At 45.3% G+C, this 20,436-nt stretch overlaps 1 non-coding gene across 1 annotated transcript; it reads left to right on the top strand.

Moving 5' to 3' along the window:
- Positions 1–5,315: 5,315 nt before the first annotated feature.
- Trnat-ugu (transfer RNA threonine (anticodon UGU)) lies at positions 5,316–5,390 on the top strand. The gene has a single exon. It is a non-coding gene; the product is annotated as a tRNA-Thr (tRNA).
- Positions 5,391–20,436: the final 15,046 nt, after the last annotated feature.

The following is a 20,436-nucleotide window of genomic DNA, read 5'->3' as shown; positions in this document are numbered from 1 at the left end:
CTGCAACTTCTCTGTATACTACAGCATCATCCGCGAAAAGCCGCATGGAACTTCCGACACTATCTACTAGGTCATTTATATATATTGTGAAAAGCAATGGCCCCATAACACTCCCCTGTGGCCCGCCAGAGGTTACTTTAATGTCTGTAGACGTCTCTCCGTTGATAACAACATGCTGTGTTCTGTTTGCTAAAAACTCTTCAATCCAGCCACACAGCTGGTCTGATATTCCGTAGGCTCTTACTTTGTTTATCAGGCGACAGTGCGGAACTGTATCGAACACCTTCCGGAAGTCAAGAAAAATAGCATCTACCTGGGAGCCTGTATCTAATATTTTCTGGGTCTCATGAACAAATAAAGCGAGTTGGGTTTCACACGATCGCTGTTTACGGAATCCATGTTGATTCCTACATAGTAGAGTCTGAGTTTCCAAAAACGACATGATACTCGAGCAAAACACATGTTCTAAAATTCTACAACAGATCGACGTCAGAGATATAGGTCTATAGTTTTGCGCATCTGCTCGACGACCCTTCTTGAAGACTGGGACTACCTGTGCTCTTTTCCAATCATTTGGAACCTTCTGTTCCTCTAGAGACTTGCGGTACATGGCTGTTAGAAGGGGGGAAAGTTCTTTCGCGTACTCTGTGTAGAATCGAATTGGTATCCCGTCAGGTCCAGTGGACTTTCCTCTGTCGAGTGATTCCAGTTGCTTTTCTATTCCTTGGACACTTATTTCGATGTCAGCCATTTTTTCGTTGGTGCGAGGATTTAGAGAAGGAACTGCAGTGCGGTCTTCCTCTGTGAAACAGCTTTGGAAAAAGGTGTTTAGTATTTCAGCTTTACGCTTGTCATCCTCTGTTTCAATGCCATCATCATCCCGGAGTGTCTGGACATGATGTTTCGAGCCACTTACTGATTTAACGTAAGACCAGAACTTCCTAGGATTCTCTGTCAAGTCGGTACCTAGTATTTTACTTTCGAATTCACTGAACGCTTCACGCATAGCCCTCCTTACGCTAACTTTGACATCGTTTAGCTTCTGTTTGTCTGAGAGGTTTAGACTGCGTTTAAACTTGGAGTGAAGCTCTCTTTGCTTTCGCAGTAGTTTCCTAACTTTGTTGTTGTACCACGGTGGGTTTTTCCCGTCCTTCACAGTTTTACTCGGCACGTACCTGTCTAAAACGCATTTTACGATTGCCTTGAACTTTTTCCATAAACACTCAACATTGTCAGTGTAGGAACAGAAATTTTCGTTTTGATCTGTTAGGTAGTCTGAAATCTGCCTTCTATTACTCTTGCTAAACAGATAAACCTTCCTCCCTTTTTTTATATTCCTATTAACTTCCATATTCAGGGATGCTGCAACGGCCTTATGATCACTGATTCCCTGTTCTGCACTTACAGAGTCGGAAAGTTCGGGTCTGTTTGTTATCAGTAGGTCCAAGATGTTATCTCCACGAGTCGGTTCTCTGTTTAATTGCTCGAGGTAATTTTCGGATAGTGAACTCAGTATAACGTCACTCGATGCTCTGTCCCTACCACCCGTCCTAAACATCTGAGTGTCCCAGTCTAATTTGGTAAATTAAAATCTCCACCTAAGACCATAACATGCTGAGAAAATTTATGTGAAATGTATTCCAAATTTTCTCTCAGTTGTTCTGCCACTAATGCTGCTGAGTCGGGGGGTCGGTAAAAGGACCCAATTATTAACCTAGCTCGGTTGTTGAGTGTAACCTCCACCCATAATAATTCACAGGAACTATCCACTTCTACTTCACTACAGGATAAACTACTACTAACAGCGACGAACACTCCACCACCGGTTGCATGTAATCTATCCTTTCTAAACACCGTCTGTGCCTTTGTAAAAATTTCGGCAGAATTTATCTCTGGCTTCATCCAGCTTTCTGTACCTATAACGATTTCAGCTTCGGTGCTTTCTATCAGCGCTTGAAGTTCCGGTACTTTACCAACGCAGCTTCGGTAGTTTACAATTACAATACCGATTGCTGCTTGGTCCCCGCATGTCCTGACTTTGCCCCGCACCCGTTGAGGCTGTTGCCCTTTCTGCACTTGCCCAAGGCCATCTAACCTAAAAAACCGCCCAGCCCACGACACACAACCCCTGCTACCCGTGTAGCCGCTTGTTGCGTGTAGTGGACTCCTGACCTATCCAGCGGAACCCGAAACCCCACCACCCTATGGCGCAAGTCGAGGAATCTGCAGCCCACACGGTCGCAGAACCGTCTCAGCCTCTGATTCAGACCCTCCACTCGGCTCTGTACCAAAGGTCCGCAGTCAGTCCTGTCGACGATGCTGCAGATGGTGAGCTCTGCTTTCATCCCGCTAGCGAGACTGGCAGTCTTCACCAAATCAGATAGCCGCCGGAAGCCAGAGAGGATTTCCTCCGATCCATAGCGACACACATCATTGGTGCCGACATGAGCGACCACCTGCAGATGGGTGCACCCTGTACCCTTCATGGCATCCGGAAGGACCCTTTCCACATCTGGAATGACTCCCCCCGGTATGCACACAGAGTGCACTTTGGTTTTCTTCCCCTCCCTTGCTGCCATATCCCTAAGGGGCCCCATTACGCGCCTGACGTTGGAGCTCCCAACTACCAGTAAGCCCACCCTCTGCGACTGCCCGGATCTTGCAGACTGAGGGGCAACCTCTGGAACAGGACAAGCAGCCATGTCAGGCCGAAGATCAGTATCAGCCTGAGACAGAGCCTGAAACTGGTTCGTCAGACAAACTGGAGAGGCCTTCCGTTCAGCCCTCCGGAATGTCTTTCGCCCCCTGCCACACCTTGAGACGACCTCCCACTCTACCACAGGTGAGGGATCAGCCTCAATGCGGGCAGTATCCTGGGCAACCACAGTCGTAGTCCGATCGGGGGATGCGTGGGACGAGCTGGCCGTCCCCGACAAACCCCCATCCGGACCCCCACAGTGATGCCCATTGGCAACAGCCTCAAGCTGTGTGACCGAAGCCAACACTGCCTGAAGCTGGGAGCGAAGGGATGCCAACTCAGCCTGCATCCGAACACAGCAGATTCAGTCCCTATCCATGCTAAAAACTGTTGTGCAAAGAACGTCTGAACTAATCTACAGAGAGCGCAAACAAAACGACACAAAATTGAAACGGTTATTAAAATACAAGATTGCCTAGTAAATGCAGTAATGCTGCCACTTGTGCACTGCTGACACACTGCTCGACGGCGGAAGGAGACTACGCGATTTAACACTATTCGAGTACTAAAACGCGAAGCTACAACTCTCAAATACTATAATACGCCCGAAATTTACGAATTAAACAATGCAAGTACCAAAAACACGCAAAAAATTAAGAATTAAACTATGTAACAAATGAGTGAGCTAGGAGTATACGACTTGCTGCTGTAGCTGCTTATCCAACGGCGGCAGGGAGGTTGACTTCGCCTGGAGCGAACACGTTAGCCACAGGGGCTAGTTATCTTCTCACTTTGATTGATCATCCTACTGTTTCTTTTCCGCAAATAAAATTCCGATTTATAAAGTTCAACGAATTCCTCAATGGTGTTGTGACGTTTTTCCTTTACGATTTACCGTGTTGCCAGACAGGCACATTAAAGAACTCGGTTTGTAACTTGTGCCGTGTGGACACGAAGGCATAGGGTGAATGCAGAGCGGCGAGATATGCGCATCCACGCTCCGATCTCGAAAACTATCTCAGAAAAATCTTGTTGTTGCAAATGATGCGACGAAATTTGAAATAGTAGGAGTGGGAGGGGAGTGGTAAGGTGCCAAGCCGCTTTAGAATCATAACTTAAAAACAGCTTTATTGTCAGTGTTATTCAATACTTGAACACAGATGGTCCGATCAGAAAACTTTAAACAAACTCTGATATCCAGCGTTAAAGAATTTTATTAACTTTACAACTCTGATTGGTCACAGTAAAATAATATTAACAAGAAAAAAAATATGTACAATGAATTCCAAGAATCTTCAGGTATGACTTATTTTCCTTAAAACAAATAATTACAATTCATAATTTCACAAACAGCTGACTCCAGAAATCACTTAACACGATCAATTAAACGACAATACGGTCCTGGCAAATCCATTAACGACCAAGGGATAAAAGAAAGTACTTACGTGTGTGTGTGTCAGTGTGATAGTGGAGGGGGTGGGGGCGGCGTCTTATGGGCCACAATGTTGATATTAGTTTTACAAACGATAGGTGCTTCAGTGCACTTACGGGATTTCTCTGTAGAATAGTCCATGTCTTGGCCCTTGTGGTGAGAATGACTTACGACACTTGTAGCATAGAACTGCTAGCACTACACACAGACAAGGCATCGTAGCGCTTCATTAAGATGTTAGTAACGACAACAAGCACACCTAACTCCACGCACACAGACACAGAAAACTTACAATGAAAAGCAATTACAAATATTAGTATGAGCGCTTGGCATTAACCACCACAGACCAATTTAATTTTAACCTCTTAATTTAGCAGTCTGTGAATTAAGCCAATAGATGATTGCTCTCTCTGATACGAACTAAAAAAACCGAAAATTAAATGACTTGCAAACGCTTCAACCAATGCCGAAAAGAGCACTTGACTTTATGAAACAATTCCGGATCAACGATAGTGAAAACAGTTTACGCCAGTTACTCAGATTCCACTCGCACTCAGTAAGTCAACAGCTAATTCAGAAACACCTCCTCGGCTTACAAGAAGCAACATGGTCAGTCCACTTCATCGTGCTTGAATCATAGTAAAATCAGCGATTATCCGTACAGCTAATCTTTACGTAACTCCCTTTAAAGCAGTAAATATATTCAGTTCTGTATTTCCCATGTCAACTGGCGACTTTCTCACTGGCGAAACGTGTTATCCACGGGCGATTTCAGATTTCGTCTGATGCGAGGTGACGGCCGTGTTCGTGTGTGGAGACGCCGTCGTGAGTGATACCGGCTAAAGCTCTCTTATAATTTGGGGAGGCATCAGTGGTGACAACCGTAAGTATCTTGTTGCTACTCATGACCGCATTACCGCCAGACAATACATCGAACAGATCTTGTTCCACTGCGTGATGGCTGCTGCACACTGTGATTGCCCTGAATTCCTTCTCATGCTCGATAGTGCCACGGTCCGTGTCGCCGCCGTCATCCGGGACGTCTTGCGAAGCCTTAGCTTTGAAATAACGGAATGGCCAGCGGTGAGTCCCGGACTAAACGTAATCGAGCATGTGTAGTAAACGATTCACTGGCGTCTTCGTAGTCGTCCTTTCCCACCAGACTCTCCAAGAACTCTCCTCTGTGCCCGTGGTGGCTCAGATGGATAGAGCGTCTGTCATGTAAGCAGGAGATCCCGGGTTCGAGTCCCGGTCGGGGCACACATTTTCAACATGTCCCCAACGAAGTACATCAACGCCTATTTGCAGCTAGGGTGTCCATTTAATTACCATTTCAACTCTCAAGAGCTCTCATTGAAGAATGGGACCAGATACCGCAGGTGAGCTCTGCAGATTTCTACACAGAATGGCACGTAGGTGTGAGACTGTGATAAACACTCACGCAAGGCACGGACGTTATTGAATCACTGAAAGTCCAATTAAAAGCACCCAGTTTGAAGTTGATTGTTGTGAAAGATAATAAAGGTAAAAATGGCTCTGAGCACTATGGGACTCAACATCTTAGGTCATAAGTCCCCTAGAACTTAGAACTACTTAAACCTAACTAACCTAAGGACATCACACACACCCATGCCCGAGGCAGGATTCGAACCTGCGACCGTAGCAGTCCCGCGGTTCCGGACTGCAGCGCCAGAACCGCTAGACCACCGCGGCCGGCTAATAAAGGTATAATTTGGTAAGTTAGTCTTCAATAATTGCTTAATGGTGCATGGAAGATGGCCGAAGTCATGTTTCCCTAATTGTTTCGAACAGTGAAGTTGACAAGATCGTTTAATACTGACAGTGAAGAACAATCGGTAGAGGGATCCAAAGCGTCTGCTTGTGTTTGCTACACCACACTGTTGATCATTTGGTATTTATTTACTGAAGACTTTAGTGCGGCCGTGTCCCCTAGATTATATAGATTGGTTACGGGTTACCTCCTGTATGGAACTGTAGGGCTGCACGTTTGAAAAGTGGGACTGTATGTGTGAGACTCTCTCCACGATTGTATGCACTGGGTTAGCGTCCGTACGCACCCCATGTAAGTGATGTTGAGCTAACAGCAAATTACTCGTAGCATAAATGAATCGTTCATTAAGGTATGTGTGTATATGCACCGTCGTATATTCATAGAATTCGTTGCGGTTCTATTTCAGTTTTCAGCTTGCAGCTGGACCCAGTCTGCTCTTTTAGCACGCAAAATTACGCCTGCAACTTGGGCAGTTAACCTTTTACATACTTCTTGTTTCTTTTTATATACATGCGGTCGATAATTTTAGCTCCACACAGAGTCCATCTTGTTACCAGTAGACTCTGTCAGCAACGGGGCCTCTTAGGACACAGCCATATACTAACGATATGCACCCATAACGGATGCACGGCAAGCAATGGAGAAGCTGTTAATTCGCCGTGTACGTAGCGTAAGAAGCAGGGGTGCCCCTGTCGGCAGCACGGCGCCCCCGGTCAGAGCTCCCTTTCTCAGCAGCGGGCGGCAGCCGCCTCCCTGCGGGCCCATCCATCCAGCGGCCAGCTGTCCCTGTCCCTGGCCACTCCGTCACCCATCCAGCCGCCCATCCATATCAATATCGGCCGTCCCGCATCTCTTATCAATAACACATGCCAGGTGTGGGGCCAGAGACTCTCAGACTATCCAGAATTCTAACATCACTACTGCTGCTACTTTTGCTATCACTTATGGTCACCTCTTAGGTAGCACACATTTGGAGTACTGTAAAATAATAATGACGGACAGAGCAAGGAGGACATCAAAATCAGACTCGCTATGGCAAAAAAGGCATTTCTGGCCAAGAGAAGTCTACTAATATCAAATACCGGCCTTAATTTGAGGAAGAAATTTCTGAGGATGTACGTCTGGAGTACAGCATTGTATGGTAGTGAAAGATGGACTGTGGGAAAACCGGAACAGAAGAGAATCGAAGCATTTGAGATGTGGTGCTATAGACGAATGTTGAAAATTAGGTGGACTGATAAGGTAAGGAATGAGGAGGTTCTACGCAGAATCGGAGAGGAAAGGAACATGTGGAAAACACTGATAAGGAGAAGGGACAGGATGACAGGACATCTGCTAAGACATGAGGGAATGACTTACATGGTACTAGAGGGAGCTGTAGAGGGCAAAAACTGTAGAGGAAGACAGAGATTGGAATACGTCAAGCAAATAATTGAGGACGTAGGTTGCAAGTGCTACTCTGAGATGAAGAGGTTAGCACAGGAAAGGAACAAGTGGCGGGCCGCATCAAACCAGTCAGTAGAATGATGACAAAAAAAATTAATTAATTAAAAAATAAAAAATAAAAAATAAAATAAAAAGAATAGGCGAACAGTGACATTACTTACTGCCATTCACAAAGATAAAGTCAAAGAAGTTGTGAAAGAACACCAGATGTGGCCATACACTGAGTCATGAGGTAGCGATATGCACATATAGTGGTACTATCCCGTACACAATGTATAAAAGGGCAGTGCCTTGGCGGAATTGTCATTTGTACTCAGGTGATTCATGTGGAAACGTTTTCGACGTTATTTTGGCCACACTACGGGACTTAACAGGCTTTCAACGCGGAATGGTACTTGACGCTAGATGCATGGAGAATTCTGTTCCGGAAATCGTTAGGGAGTCCAATATTACGAAGTCCACAATGTCAAAAATTTGGCCGACGGCCCTCACGTAACGACGTACAGCATCGCCGTTTGCATGGAATTGTGAGTGCTAGCAGAAAGCAAAGTAGCGTGAAATCCGCAGAGATCGCTGTGCGACATACGACGAACGCATCCTTTTGGACATTGTGGCGAAATCTGGCGTTAATGGACTACGGCAGCACACGACCGTCGCGAGTGCCTTTGCTGACAGCACGACACCGCATACAGCGCCTCTCCCGGGTTCGTGACCACATGGGTTGGACCCTATCACTCCGTCTTCAGGTCACGAGTGGCCTACCGGGACCATCCGACCGCCGTGTCATCCCGAAAAATGTCAACAGCGCACGGCCGCCCGGAAGGTCACCCATCCAAGTACCGACCACGCCCGACAGTGCTTAACTTCGGTGATCTCACGGGAAGGGTTGGACCCTAGACGCCTGGAAAACCGTGGCCTTCTCTGATGAGTTTCGATTTCGGTTGGTAAGAGCAGATGATAAATTTCGAGTGTGACACAGATCCCACGAACCTGTTGACCCAAGTTGTCAACAAAGGTGTGAAAGCTGGTGGTGGCTCCATAATGGTGCGGGCTATGTTTATGAAATGAACTGGGCCCTCTGCTCAAACTGCACCGATCGTTGACTGGGTATAGTTGTGCTGAGCTACACTCCTGGAAATGGAAAAAAGAACACATTGACACCGGTGTGTCAGACCCACCATACTTGCTCCGGACACTGCGAGAGGGCTGTACAAGCAATGATCACACGCACGGCACAGCGGACACACCAGGAACCGCGGTGTTGGCCGTCGAATGGCGCTAGCTGCGCAGCATTTGTGCACCGCCGCCGTCAGTGTCAGCCAGTTTGCCGTGGCATACGGAGCTCCATCGCAGTCTTTAACACTGGTAGCATGCCGCGACAGCGTGGACGTGAACCGTATGTGCAGTTGACGGACTTTGAGCGAGGGCGTATAGTGGGCATGCGGGAGGCCGGGTGGACGTACCGCCGAATTGCTCAACACGTGGGGCGTGAGGTCTCCACAGTACATCGATGTTGTCGCCAGTGGTCGGCGGAAGGTGCACGTGCCCGTCGACCTGGGACCGGACCGCAGCGACGCACGGATGCACGCCAAGACCGTAGGATCCTACGCAGTGACGTAGGGGACCGCACCGCCACTTTCCAGCAAATTAGGGACACTGTTGCTCCTGGGGTGTCGGCGAGGACCATTCGCAACCGTCTCCATGAAGCTGGGCTACGGTCCCGCACACCGTTAGGCCGTCTTCCGCTCACGCCCCAACATGGGTGCAGCCCGCCTCCAGTGGTGTCGCGACAGGCGTGAATGGAGGGACGAATGGAGACGTGTCGTCTTCAGCGATGAGAGTCGCTTCTGCCTTGGTGCCAATGATGGTCGTATGCGTGTTTGGCGCCGTGCAGGTGAGCGCCACAATCAGGACTGCATACGACCGAGGCACACAGGGCCAACACCCGGCATCATGGTGTGGGCAGCGATCTCCTACACTGGCCGTACACCACTGGTGATCGTCGAGGGGACACTGAATAGTGCACGGTACATCCAAACCGTCATCGAACCCATCGTTCTACCATTCCTAGACCGGCAAGGGAACTTGCTGTTCCAACAGGACAATGCACGTCCGCATGTATCCCGTGCCACCCAACGTGCTCTAGAAGGTGTAAGTCAACTACCCTGGCCAGCAAGATCTCCGGATCTGTCCCCCATTGAGCATGTTTGGGACTGGATGAAGCGTCGTCTCAAGCGGTCTGCACATCCAGCACGAACGCTGGTCCAACTGAGGCGCCAGGTGGAAATGGCATGGCAAGCCGTTCCACAGGACTACATCCAGCATCTCTACGATCGTCTCCATGGGAGAATAGCAGCCTGCATTGCTGCGAAAGGTGGATATACACTGTACTAGTGCCGACATTGTGCATGCTCTGTTGCCTGTGTCTATGTGCCTGTGGTTCTGTCAGTGTGATCATGTGATGTATCTGACCCCAGGAATGTGTCAATAAAGTTTCCCCTTCCTGGGACAATGAATTCACGGTGTTCTTATTTCAATTTCCAGGAGTGTACCTGGAGACCATTTATAGCGATTCATAGACTTCAAGTTCCCAACCAACGATGTAATTCTTATGGGAGACACTGCGCAACATTCTGGACAGTTCGAGCGAATGATTTGGCCACCGCCGGCCGGAGTGGCCGAGTGGTTCTAGGCGCTACAGTCTGGACCCGCGTGACCGCTACGGTCGCAGGTTCGAATCCTGTCTCGGTCACGGATGTGTGTGATGTCTTTAGGTTAGTTCGGTTTAAGTAGTTCTAAGTTCTAGGGGACTGGTGACCTCAGAAGTTAAGTCCCATAGTGCTCAGAGCCATCTGAACCATTTGATTTGGCCACCCAAATCTTTCGAAAGGAATTCCATCGGACATTTGTGGGAAATAATCTAGAGGTCAGTTCTTGCGCTAAATTCTGTACAGGTGACTCTTTCGTAGATGTGGGCGGCTTCAGCGGCAGCGTGGCTCACTATTTCTGCAGGGGTCTTTCAACGACTTGTTGTGGTTAAAACGGCTCTGAGCACTATGGGACTTAACATCTGTGGTCATCAGTCCCCTAGAACTTAGAACTACTTAAAGCTAACTAACCTAAGGACATCACACACATCCATGCCCGAGGCAGGATTCGAACCTGCGACCGTAGCAGTCGCGCGGTGCCGGACTGAGCGCCTAGAACCGCGAGATCACCGCGGCCGGCCGACTTGTGACCACGACTTGTATTGAGCTGCTGCAATACGTCGTGCAAAAGGTGGTCCGACACCATCTTATGAGGTATCCCATGGCTTTTTTCACCTCAGCGTAAACTATGTGAGGTTCTGAATACCAGGGGAACGCATTGATGAGGATTAGAGAACGAATAATAGTTGAAGTAAGACAAAGGTGTTCTCCATTTTAGAATACGTCCCTCATTTCAAGGTTTTAAGTCCACAGTGTCAAGATTCCCTTAAGAGTGTGTTCATGACTACAGGCTGATGCTATGATTCGATTGCAGCATACTCAACATGCAGTAATTTAATCCGCTTCTTATTCGTGAAGTCACTGCATAAGTAATTGCACCCGTAAGATAAATGTGGTGAAACTGAACGAACATTGTGTTGAATTCACTAACTCCTATCGCGTCTATCAGCTGCTATCTCTTCCTAGAGCTACTGTAAGTTATCGACGCTATTCGGAATAACACAGGCACTGCAATATCATATTAATTCGTCAACACCGGGCAAGCAACTTCCAAATAAAATGTTTTCCCTGTTACGGGAATATACATAATGGATGTACAAGTGCAAGTAGTAGACATATGGTTGACTTCATATGGAATTTTTGCTCTTGCAGTGAGTGGTGATCGAATATCCAAATGGCAGTGCAGCGGCTCGGACGTCCTGTTTACGTCCCAGCTGCGGTAGCGCGCGCGCCGTGTTGTGGTTTACCGCCGGCTCCGTGCAGCTTACTTCCTTCGACGCACCATAATTTATTCATAGTGAAAGTCGACACTGATGTTTAGTTTTCCGAACGGATACGCATTACAAAGTGAACAGTACTTGCGAGATGACGTTCGCATCGATTATGACGACCTAATAGAGATTCACTTCTCCATCGTGAGAAGCGTGGTCTACGTGAAACTGGTGGATGACGCGGCTTGTGAAAAGTTTCTCTAAATGGCGAACGACATTCAGTTAAGGCATTCGGATGGACACACTGGCCCTGTGGAAGTGGAAACTTGCAGGTCCCGGCCAGACGACGGTCCGTACGTGTGTACGACTCGCCGTTTGAGATGCCAGAAGAGATGGTGAGCGCAGCCTTGTGATCCTGTGATGATGATGAAGTCCCATACTCCTTGACAAAGCTTAGGGGGACGATGCGGGAGACCCGTACCGCTGTACTAGGTGAGGTCCTAGCGGAGGTGGTTTGCCTTTGCCTTCATTCGACCGGAATGGGACTTAACATCTGAGGTCATCAGTCCCCTAGAACTTAGAAACACTTAAACGTAACTAACCTAAGGACATCACACACACCCATGCCCGAGGGAGGATTCGAACCCGCGACCGTAGCAGTTAATTAATTAATTAATTAATTATTTAATAAAAAATACAAAACTGCAAGTAACTAACGTGGGAATAAAGGTTGTCATACAGAAGGTCCCAAGTTCAGACCCGACTGACGGCGTTTTTTTTTCTTGTAGTATTGTTGTTTTGCCAATCTGTTTTCTCTTCGTTCAAATGGCTCTGAGCACTATGGGACTCAACATCGGAAGTCATCAGTCCCCTAGAACTTAGAACTACTTAAACCTAACTAACCTAAGGACATCACACACATCCATGCCCGAGGCAGCATTCGAACGTGCGACCGTAGCGGTCGCGCGGTTCCAGACTGAAGCGCCTAGAACCGCTCGGCCACACCGGCCGGCTTTCTCTTCGTTAGTTGAAAGCAGCAAACCTATAGAGTGCATTTGTATTGATAACACCGCACCTACTTTTACAAATATACTCTTCGGGTTTGCTACTTTCAACTAACGAAATGAAAGCAGGTTGCCTAAAGAACATTGCTACAAAATGCGAAACGTCCTTTTACACGTCTGGAAAATATCCTCCCGTATAACAGTTTCACGCGGAACGGTACAAGAAAACATCGTCATTAATGGGAATCGAATTCGAGACTTCTAGTATGATGAATGACGCTCTACCACCTTACCTACAAGAGACCTTCAGATAAACTGCTCACAGATACCGTTGTCCTCACCCTGTAGTTCTGGTGTTACTTTTAATTACAGTTTACATACGTCCTAGAGGGCGACAGCACCCAGCACAAACTATATCGGTGTTTCGGTTTATATTCTATCGACACACAACGTTTGGTACCGATCTGAGTGTCTGACATCTGAAGGGTGGGCGTGAGTGCAGTGATCGCTCCACAGTCAAAGGCTAATTGATTATCTCGCCTGTAACACGCATTCTATTACGCTTGTTAATATTTAGTGTCAGCTGCGACTCTTTCCACCAAGCACTTATCATTTGCAAGTTTGTCTACATTTCGTAACGAGTTTAAAGTTGTAGCCTCCCCCCCCCCCCCGCCCGTATACAAATAGCCTCATCCCTTAGTAGAGGTAACTGCAACTAACTGACGCGGGAATAAAAGTCAACTACATAGGTGTTTGAACGAAGTGTTTCACCGTGTGAAAGATCAAAGAGTTTTCAAGCGCGACGAGTTTCGTTTTGGCCTCTGCTTCCGGTCATGTAGAGGCTGACGTATTTTGTCCACATATGAAACCCCCTACCGCAAGTAGCGGACGGCGACCAAGAATTTCGGCAACAAATGGAGAGCCGTCAAGTTGGGGTCGCGCAGCGTGACGCGCGCCGCTGCGGCTGACAGCGCGATAACTCGGGGTGGGCGCGGCTGAGTGCTGACCCGTCGGCGTAATTGAGGGCCGGCCGGATGCGCGGGTAAACAGAGGCGCCAAGGCGGCGCACCTGTCCAAGTCCAAGACGCAGATAAAGCACGCGGGCCGCGCGCCCGCATACGGTCACTCGATTACCGCCGGCCGCGGCAGCCTGATGAATGGCCGCAAACAAGACGTAAGAGCATTAGCCGCGCGCGCCTGCCCGCGCGATAAGCCAAGAGTTTTGCACTCTCCGCGGCGATTAGCTCCGCCCGCCACATCCCGGCCCGGTCCAGCCGCGCACACCCGCTGCTGTCGCCGCAGCGCCTGACTGCCCCCAAGTCCAGCCACCCGCAACGCCCACACCTCACCGGAAGAACACGGTAGGATTCCAGCCAACAGCGTGGACAGAATTACACTAAACTACACTGCTTGAAAGTCCCCTGGACTGCAGTCCTTTCTTAGATGGATACTAGATAGAGTTGTGCTCTACCGATACTACAGTCTGGTAGTTTTGGTACAGTGCATGAAAGGAGTAGTAAATGGTAGAACTATCGGTACTATTGGTAGCTTTGGTAGATAAAGAAACGTAAATGAATCTGTAAGAGAGAAACTGGGAGCCCACTACTTCTTCTTGTTTTTTGGTTTGCTTGATTGTGTGTTTTGCACAGAGTTAGAACCGCACAACATTTAGAGTTAGTCCATTGCGTATTTTACAGCATTAAAGACTATTAATGAATTTTATAAGTAACAGAGACTAGTTGACCGTGTAACTTCTGTGCTGTTATTTAATCGAATCAACTACTTACAAGTACAGTTTACATGCACAAACATAGAAAATCTATATACTTATTATTGTCATTTTGCACTCAGTACAATATTGTTCATTACGGTCAATTACAACAGCTTCCTGTTAATATCGATAATTGCGAAAGTTGTTTATGAATATGTTTATATAATTTCGATGAAGTATTGAAGCAATGTTCCATAGGTTTTTATTTTGCGTTTATTTATTTATTTAAAATTTAATTAGGTGTAAAATGGCTCTGAGCACTATGGGACTTAACTTCTGAGTTCATCAGTCCCCTAGAACTTCGAACTACTTAAACCTAACTAACCTAAGGACATCACACACATCTGTGCCCGAGGCAGGATTCGAAACTGCGACAGCAGCGGTCTTGCGGTTCAAGACTGTAGCGCCTAGAACCGCTCGGCCACTCCTGCATTTTATTAGGAAGTGGCGTTTTCTGGCAGTACACGATAAATCCGTATCGTTCCTTCATTTTTGCCACACATCTCTATCACGTTGCAAATCAACAACTTTCAAATAAAACCTAAATTAAATCTTGACAAGTGCTATTTTATTAAAAGTATTGTTTATTTTTAAGTAACCTACAGAAGGACAACTATGTAGAACAAAAATGTTCCAGAAGTCACATGGCCGCACTAACTTGTTGGATAGTTACATGGCCATTTATATGTATATCCTCGCTTAGTTTCTAGACAGTTCAGCACTTCCGGTTTCTAGGGGAACGTAGTAAGATGCTGATCGCTTACGAATAGAAAGCGCTCGTTATGAAGTAACGCCTGATAGGTTCGCAAAACACCTAACATAGAGTCTTCCATATTTAGACGACATACATCAGTCAAGATAAATTGAAACCCCATATATTAGAAAAAAACGTAAAAATGTTTTTAGTAGAGCTCTTTGCAATCAGCGAAGTTCCATAAATGCTTAGTGGTAAGTTAGACGAAAACAACAATTGCTTAGTGTGAGAGGAAAAGTAAAATGGTTCAAATGGCTCTGAGCACTATGGACGGGGCTTAACATCTGAAGTCATCAATCCCCTAGAATTTAAACCTAACTAACCTAAGGACATCACAACATCCATGCCCGAGGCAGGATTCGGACCTGCGACCGTAGCGGTCACGCGGTACCAGATTGAAGCGGCTAGAACCGCACGGTCACAACGACCGTCAGCTGCTAGCATAACTACCGTAGTCTGTGCTTATTTATGTAGTTTTACTACTCTAGTACTCAAGAGTAAAATGATCTAAACACAACGAGGAGACTTCCAGAAGAGAAAATTAAGTTTAACGAGTAGAAATCAAAACTTTAAGGTTTTCCATTGGAAGTGTAGTTCTGTCAGAGACGGCAAGTGAGTCGGAAGATTAGCTGAACAGGAAGACGCTCTCTTGAAAACGGATTATAAAGTGGACGTCAATAAACATTAAACACAGATACTAGAGGGATTCGAAATAAGTCAAGCGAAATCGTGGGCATAAGGGTTCATTTTTCAAAATTATTAGAATCTCTTCCAAATGCAGGATGGTACCAGCAATCCTAGAATAAAGGATATCGCGGAACAATATGGATACTCCCCTGCAGAGTGAAATATTCATTCTGAAACAATTCCTCAGCCTGTGCCTAAGCCACTTGTCCCCAGTATTCTTTCTTCTAGTATTATAGATGGACCTGCAAAATATGCAGCACCGATTTTATGAAGTCTGAAACATTACAGTAGCATAGCGTGGATAAAATAAGGGAAACGTTGATAGCACACATATTATGCATGAAGCAATAGTTAATTTGGTAACACAGGGAAATGTGTGGGTGAGAAGAGTGGTAGACGTGAATTTTAGAGGAAGAACGATGTGTGACTACAATAAACAGATTCCAGTTGGTGTGGATACGGAAATGAAGAGAATGGTGTAGGTTAAAATGGAAAGAAGGAAGATTAGGGTTTAACGTTCGGTCGATAACGACGCCACTATACACGGAGCACAAACTGGGATAGTTTCAAGGATGGGAAAGGAAATCGGTAGCGCTTTTTCAAATAAATCACCCCGTAATTTTCCTGGAAAGATCTTGGAAAATCCGGGAAAACATAAATTAGGATAGTCCAATTAGAATAGACCTGGATTCAAAGTGTCGTCCTCCCTGTTGAGAGTCGAATGTGATAACCACTGCGCCACCTCCCTAGGTGTGTACAGGATAGACCAGTTTGGAGATCTGCATTAAACCAGTCTTCAGATTCAAGACTACTATTAGCACAACAACAACATCCAGAAAATATGAGTAATTCATATGAAAGATTCAACAGTAAGTCCCCGCCATGGATAGTTAAAAGAAATAAATAAATTGGAAACTACGTCCGTAGCTGTATCGCGTCCTGGAAAGACTAGTAACTGCCCCGTGCCTGTCATCATTTCGTAACATGTATGCTTACGGCAGATCACAAATGAAGAGTTGCATCAGTTTGTAACACTTTTCACGGGGATTTTCCTTAGTATCTTTAAACTTCAAGCCTAAGCGGGACAAATACCTACTTCTCTCTTCCAGAAAAGAGTCTAGGAGTAATAATAGATGAAAATCTGAATTGGACTGTGCACGTAACTGCAATTTACAAGAAGACAGCAGTATCTCTCCATGCCCTACAAAAATGGAAATAGCTGTTACTTCTTTACCTGAAAAAGAAATTTGCACAAACACTTATATTTCTAATTACCGATTCTTAGGAAAGCTAACTGGCGCCAGTCACTAGTCATCAGTGCCTGCGTTCCTTATATCTGCGATGTTCTGCTCTTTGACCATATTTCATTGGTATATGCGCAGCTACTGTGCGTGCGTGCAGACAAGTGCAGAGACTTCCATACCCTCTGTCTTCTCCACTGTCTTATCAACGAACACTGTCTCTCATTTCCCTCCTCCACCTGAACGCCCTTATGAAACACCTTCAGCCTCAGAAGGCAGTTAATGACATACCTACTATAGCAACAATAAGGATTACCAATTTCCTTGTACGCGATAGTTATCTTTGTGCATCCTTCTTTCTAACAAGATCTTCCTCCTTTTCTTTGGTATTCCTAGCTGGTGCAGTCTCCTTAAATTTCCTTTCCCAGAACTAACTGTACCAGAAAAAATCTAATCTATATACACCTATAAATTCGTTTTATATCAGCCTCTATCATTGTTGTTATTATTTATTTATTTATGTATTTATTTATTTTCGCGTGAGTTTCCGTAGGACCAAATTGAGGAGCAAATCTCCAATGTCATGGAACATGTTAGTACATGAAATTACAACATGAAAGCAATAACAGATAAGCCGCGTGGTATTAGCCGAGCGGTCTAGGGCGCTGCAGTCATGGACTGTGCGGCTGGTCCCGGCGGAGGTTCGACTCCTCCCTCGGGCATGTGTGTGTGTGTGTTTGTCCTTAGCATAATTTAGGTTGAGTAGTGTGTAAGCTTAGGGACTGATGACCCTAGCAGTTAAGTCCAATAAGATTTCACACACATTTGAACATTTAATAACAGACAAAAATAAAATGTATATGAAAACGAAAGAAAGTCAATCCATATGTTTAAGTAAACGTAATGAACAGTACAACAAGAATCAGCTTAATTTTTCAAGGATCTCCTCGACAGAATAGGAGTGACCCGTGAGGAAACTCTTCAGTTTCGATTTGAAAGCTCGTGGATTACTGCTAAGATTTTTTAATTCGAACGGTAGCTTATTGAAAATGGATGCAACAGTATACTGCACACCTTTCTGCAGAAGAGTTAAGGAAGACCGATCCAAATGCAGGTTTGATTTCTGCCGAGTATTAACTGAGAGATAGCTGCTGAATCTTGGGAATAAGCTAACATTGTTAACAAAAATGACGGTAATTAGAATGGGAAGAGTTAACCCAAAATATAATACCATACGACATAAACGAATGGAAATAAGCGAAGTAGACTAATTTTCGTGCCGAACGATCACTCACTTCAGATACCGTTCGAACACTAAAAATGGGAGGATTAAGTGTTCGAAAAAAATCCCGAACGTGGGCTTTCTACAACAGTTTACTTTCTTCCTGCACACCTAGAAATTTTAACTGTTCAGTTTCACTAATAATATGCCCATTCTGTGAAATTAGAACGTCAGGTTTTGTTGAACTGCGTGTTAGGAACTGTAAAAATTGAGTCTTACTGTGATTTAGGGTTAGTTTATTCTCTACAAGCCATGGACATAAGTCATGAACTGCACTATTTGAAACAGGGCCAATGTTGCACCTAACATTCTTTACTACCAAGCTAGTGTCGTCAGCAAACAGAAATATTTTAGTTACCCGCAACATTAGAAGGTATATCATTTATATAAATAAGGTTCAAGAGTGGCCCCAACACTGATCCCTGGGGCACCTAATCTTTCCCCCCCCCCCTCCCCCCACTCCTGTCACTATTAGTGGCAGCAGATGCAGTAGTCTGGGTACTACCACCATTAACTTTATTACTTCACAGTATTATTTGCTGACATTGCAGTTTCACACACACATATCATTTTAATACCACACGAAAATTTTAATTTTTCAAAGAAACTATTATGTAAAAAGGGCTCTGTTTCTGTGAAACCTTGGTACAATACAAGAGAGTGCCTGATGACCCTAATTGGGTCAAGTTATATAACTAAATAAGCAAAAATAAATAAATAACGAAGAAAAGTAAATGGTTCTTGTTGCTGTCACTTTATTTCATTGCATTTATACACATAGCATATTTTCCAGTTTAGATGCTATCAATTTCAAAGTCAAATGGGATGATCTTTATTACATCGACACAGTTTACATTGTCTTTTCTACCGGCAGATTTCTGAACGTGGTAGGAAAGCTAGAAAATCTCAGAATGAAATGCAAGGAATGTAGTAATTCTATATTGCAGTCATCAGTGAAGTGAAATAAAAAGAAAATAATGATTTCTGTACAGTTAAATATAGGCTACTTCAGCTACCTCACTGGCCAAAATAAGGTATGTTGAAGGAACAAAGAGGGGTTTATAAGAAACAGACGAAGTGAAGCATGCTTTCACCATTAAAATGTCTTGGATTACCAGCCTTGGACCTTAATTTGAAGAAGCAGTATGCGAAAATGTACGTTAGGAACTATTGTATGAAAGTGGATCTTGGACAGTGGAAAAAGCTGAAAATAAAAAATTGAAGCTCTTGAGATGTGGCGCTGCTGAAATTAAATAAACAGCTTAGACAATAGTGGGTCCATAGGACTGGTCATGAAATGATTATGTGGGGAACACTGAACAGAAGGACTAGGATGGTAGGACCTGCGTTAAAACACGGGAGGGAATGACTTCCATGATGCAAGAGGCCATGGCCAGACGACAAACGTAACGATTTAGAATCATATTTCACTTGGGGAATGGTAGATACTGCCTACAGGAAAACTAAAGAGGCCTTTGGGGAAAAAAGAAGCAGCTGTATGAATAGCGTGAGTTCAAATGGAAAGCCAGACCTAAGCACAGTAGGGAAAGCAGAAAGGTGGATGGAGTATACAGAGGGTCTGTGCAAGGGAGATTGACTTGAAAGTGTTATTATAGAAAGGGAAGTGGACCTAGATGAATAAAGTCGAAACAAGGCTCCGAGGGTAGACGATATTCCGTCGGAACTACTGATAGTCATGGGAGAGACAGCCACGACAAAACTCAGCCATCTGGTGTGCACGATATATGAGAGACGCAAAATATCTTCAGACTTCAAGAAGAATGTAGTAATTCTATCCAAAGAAATCAGTTGCTAACAGGTCTGAAAACTAACGAACTAACAATTTAATACGTCATAGTACGTAAAGCGTAGAAACCGTATGGGAAGGCAGGTACTAGAATACAGTATATTTTATAGAACGAATAATCGAGCACATCGGCTGAAAGCAATGCTTTGAGATGAAGAATTTGACACAGGAGAGGTAGTAGTGACGGACCGCATCAAACCAACATGAAAATTAAATCAGAAATAAAAACTGTTGATTATATACATTCCTGAATCTACCTGGATTTGAAATCGATAGCATGGTAACTGGGAAACAATAAATACAGCTTGTTGAATAAAGAAGGAAACAGAGGTCTGAGAAGTACTTATTTTCGTCCGTGGGAAAGAAAAACGGTTTTGTGTCTCCATCCTCATTATTTTTAACGCTTTAGAAGAGAGGTGTTAGAAGACAAAGGTACAGCGACTAAGTGTCACGACACCGGTGTAAAGTGAGGGTTTATACCGCTCTCGGTTGAACTGCGATCTGGACTGCTGTCGCTTGATACAAATGTCAGAAGGCACGATGCGGCCGCCGTCAGCTGGTGTCGCTCCCGACAGCGGCGTGGCGCAGCGTCCCGACGCAGGT

The sequence above is a fragment of the Schistocerca cancellata genome, chromosome 1 (genome assembly GCF_023864275.1).
Source record: "Schistocerca cancellata isolate TAMUIC-IGC-003103 chromosome 1, iqSchCanc2.1, whole genome shotgun sequence".
Classification (NCBI taxonomy): domain Eukaryota; kingdom Metazoa; phylum Arthropoda; class Insecta; order Orthoptera; family Acrididae; genus Schistocerca; species Schistocerca cancellata.
This window is presented reverse-complemented; position numbering and strand designations above follow the sequence as displayed.